Source organism: Corylus avellana, chromosome 2 (assembly GCF_965113065.1).
Source record: "Corylus avellana chromosome 2, dhCorAvel1.hap1.2, whole genome shotgun sequence".
NCBI lineage: Eukaryota > Viridiplantae > Streptophyta > Magnoliopsida > Fagales > Betulaceae > Corylus > Corylus avellana.
In genome coordinates this window covers 44,586,128-44,589,266 of record NC_142491.1, presented here as the reverse complement: position 1 = coordinate 44,589,266, position 3,139 = coordinate 44,586,128, and the positions used below count along the sequence as shown (strand labels likewise).

At 43.3% G+C, this 3,139-nt stretch overlaps 1 pseudogene across 1 annotated transcript; it reads left to right on the top strand.

The window, feature by feature from the left end:
- Positions 1-372: 372 nt before the first annotated feature.
- Positions 373-2,895, top strand: LOC132164191 (cytochrome P450 89A2 pseudogene; annotated as a pseudogene). The gene is made up of 2 exons (XR_015911521.1): positions 373-2,035; positions 2,787-2,895. The product of XR_015911521.1 is annotated as a cytochrome P450 89A2 pseudogene (transcript).
- Positions 2,896-3,139: the final 244 nt, after the last annotated feature.

Sequence of the window (3,139 nt, the reverse complement as noted above, 5' to 3'; positions counted from 1 at the left end):
GATTAGCAATTATTAGCTAAAACTTCTAACCGTAATTGCTTAGGCGGTTAGTAAAACTCACTAACTGCATTCGTTAACTGCTAACCAGCCGTTAATGATTAGTTACTATAATACCCACTAACCCTTTTTTAAAATTAAAAAAAAAAAAAAAAAAAACCAAAATGATGTATAACATACTACATACATCGTATCTAAATTTTTATATATATTTAGAATTTTAAACACAAAAGAACATTGTTTCATAACGTTGTTTTATATATATAAATTGCATTCAAAAGCAATTAATGCTTAGCGTTTAATGCGGATCAGGCTTTGTTTTCGTTGGGGGATATATATATATAAACAGAGTGGGCTTCAGCTAGGGCACCGGTAAAAGCTGAAAGCCCAGTTGTTGACTTGTTGCTATTGCTCACTTTTGGTCTCCCTTCTAATCATAAGAGATAAGACTAGAATCATGGAGGCCTGGTTCCTTATCCTCATCTCCCTCTGCATCTCAGTCCTACTCAACTGTCTGATTGTCGCCAAGAAAAGCTCCAAAACCCAGCAGCTCCCTCCCGGACCCTTCACCGTCCCCATCCTCGGCGGAATCCTATGGCTCCGCAAGTCCTTCTCCGAGCTCGAGCCTATCATCCGCAACCTCCACGTCAGGTACGGGCCCATGGTCACGCTCCGAATCGTCAAGCACCCGGCCATCTTCGTGGCCAACAGAGACCTCGCCCACAAAGTACTCGTCCAAAACGGCGCCGTATTCGCTGACCGCCCCCCAGCCCTCCCCATCAGTAAGATCATCTCCTGCAACCAGCACAACATCAGCTCCGCGTTCTACGGCCCCACATGGCGCATCCTCCGCCGCAACCTCACCTCCGAGATCCTAAACCCTTCGCGCGTCAAGTCCTACTCTCGCGCCCGCAAGTGGGTCTTGGACATCCTTATCAACCGCCTTATATCTCACTCCACGACGGAGTGCGGCAACGTTATCCCTGTCGTTCTGATTGACCATTTCCAATACGCCATGTTTTGCTTGTTGGTACTCATGTGTTTCGGGGACAAGCTCAGCGAGACCCAGATAAAGGAAATCGAAAACGCGCAGCGTCACTTGCTTTTGGGCTTTAGCCGCTTTAACATGCTCAATTTTTGGCCGACGCTTGGGAAGATAATATTCCGTAAGCGTTGGGAGGAGTTTTGGAAGCTTCGGAGATCCCAGGACGATGTACTGATGCCTTTGATAGAAGCGAGGAAGAGAGCGAAGCAGGAAAGGGCAAGCAAGGCAAAAGAGGACGACGTAGACACAGATGATGAGTTTGTGGTGTCGTACGTGGACACGTTGTTGGATTTGGAGTTGCCGGAGGAGAAGAGGAAGCTTGAAGACGGGGAAATGATTAGCTTGTGCTCGGAGTTTCTCAACGCGGGGACGGACACTACATCCACGGCGTTGCAGTGGATAATGGCGAATTTGGTGAAATACCCACACGTCCAAGAGAGGGTTTTGGCAGAGATTAAAGGGGTCGTTGTGGGGGATGGAGAGAAGGAGGTGAAGGAGGAGGATTTGCACAAGTTGCCGTATTTGAAGGCAGTGGTTTTGGAGGGTTTAAGGCGGCACCCACCTGGGCATTTCGTGCTGCCACATGCGGTGACAGAGGATGTGGTCTTGGACGGCTACTTGGTGCCCAAGAATGGCAGTTTGAATTTCATGGTGGCGGATATGGGATGGGACCCCAAGGTGTGGGAGGATCCGATGGCTTTCAAGCCTGAAAGATTCTTGAGTGGTGGTGGAGGGGAAGTGTTTGATATAACGGGAAACAGGGAAATCAGGATGATGCCTTTTGGGGCAGGGAGGAGGATTTGTCCTGCTTCTGGTTTGGCAATGCTTCATTTGGAGTATTTTGTAGCCAATTTGGTATGGAATTTCGAGTGGAAGGCTGTGGGTGGAGATGAGGTTGATTTGTCAGAGAAGCAGGAGTTCACCGTGGTGATGAAGTACCCATTGAAGGCCCATCTATCTCCCAGGTTTTGAATGGTCTGGTTGATTTTCTTGGTAAGATGTCAATGTCAACTTTGAATCAAACTCTACAGCTATATTAAATGAAGGAATGCAAGCCTGAGTGTCTTTGTGTGGCTCTGGCTCTATGTGTTTTTCTTTCAACAGACCTATGCTTTACCATAAGTTCGTTGGCTCCTTCCTATGATGGATTGTCTTAGTGTTCTTTGTTAGTATGCATTTGTATTTGGAAATAAGTACCAAGATTGCAGGAATTTTTTTGCTTGTTCTACTATGTCTTCTTATTAATTTTTCCATGTAATTAATTTAAAGAAATGTTTTCATAGGACTATAATCTTTTATATTGAAAGGTAAAAAGGAATTACAGTGAAAAATGCATTACTTTTAGTAATGGTACCATGTCAAGGAGTATGTATTTGTTTGAGAGTGTGTAGCCTTTCTCAATTTTAAAAACTTGCTTGGTTGATGAGATATGTACGGGCTGGGATGATTTGCTGAGGTGGGGACCAAGGATGTGGAAGATGAAATCAATGCAGGCTTATTTTATGCAAATCGGATGGAGTACTACAATTTATACTGTTTGGAAGCAAAAAAACAATGTTAGACAAGGAAATCAAATCCTTAAAGAGGAGAAAATTGTTTTACAAATGAAGTGGGAAGTTAGATCACCTGTTATTGCCATTGGGAGTTTAAGTGATCAAGGGAGAATGAAGAACTTTGTGGTAGCTGTGGTTGATTCTGTTTTGAGTAGTCTGTATATGGTATTCTGAGTGTTTTTTTTTTGCAGAACTTGAATATTGCTGCAGGCTAGATTGATGGCAGAGATGGGTGTAAAGTGTTTCTGCAGAGTAGAAACCGCAGTTTTGTGTTTGGTTGTATGTTGTCAAAATTGGAGGGTTTCATTTATCCAAAAAAAAAAAAAAAAAAAACGCATTACTTTAAGGGTGAGCTTTATTAAATGTATATAAGCTTTTTTATTTTATTTTTTTCTATTCAAAGTGGGGAAGGGGAAAGGCAATTACAAGAAAATAAAAAACAAAGGCGAAAAAACTTTCCGAAGAACAGTCGGGAATGGGTCAAATGAATGACTCAGTCCATCAAGCGAACTGAAACGGCCAATAAAGGCTAAAAAATATGGCA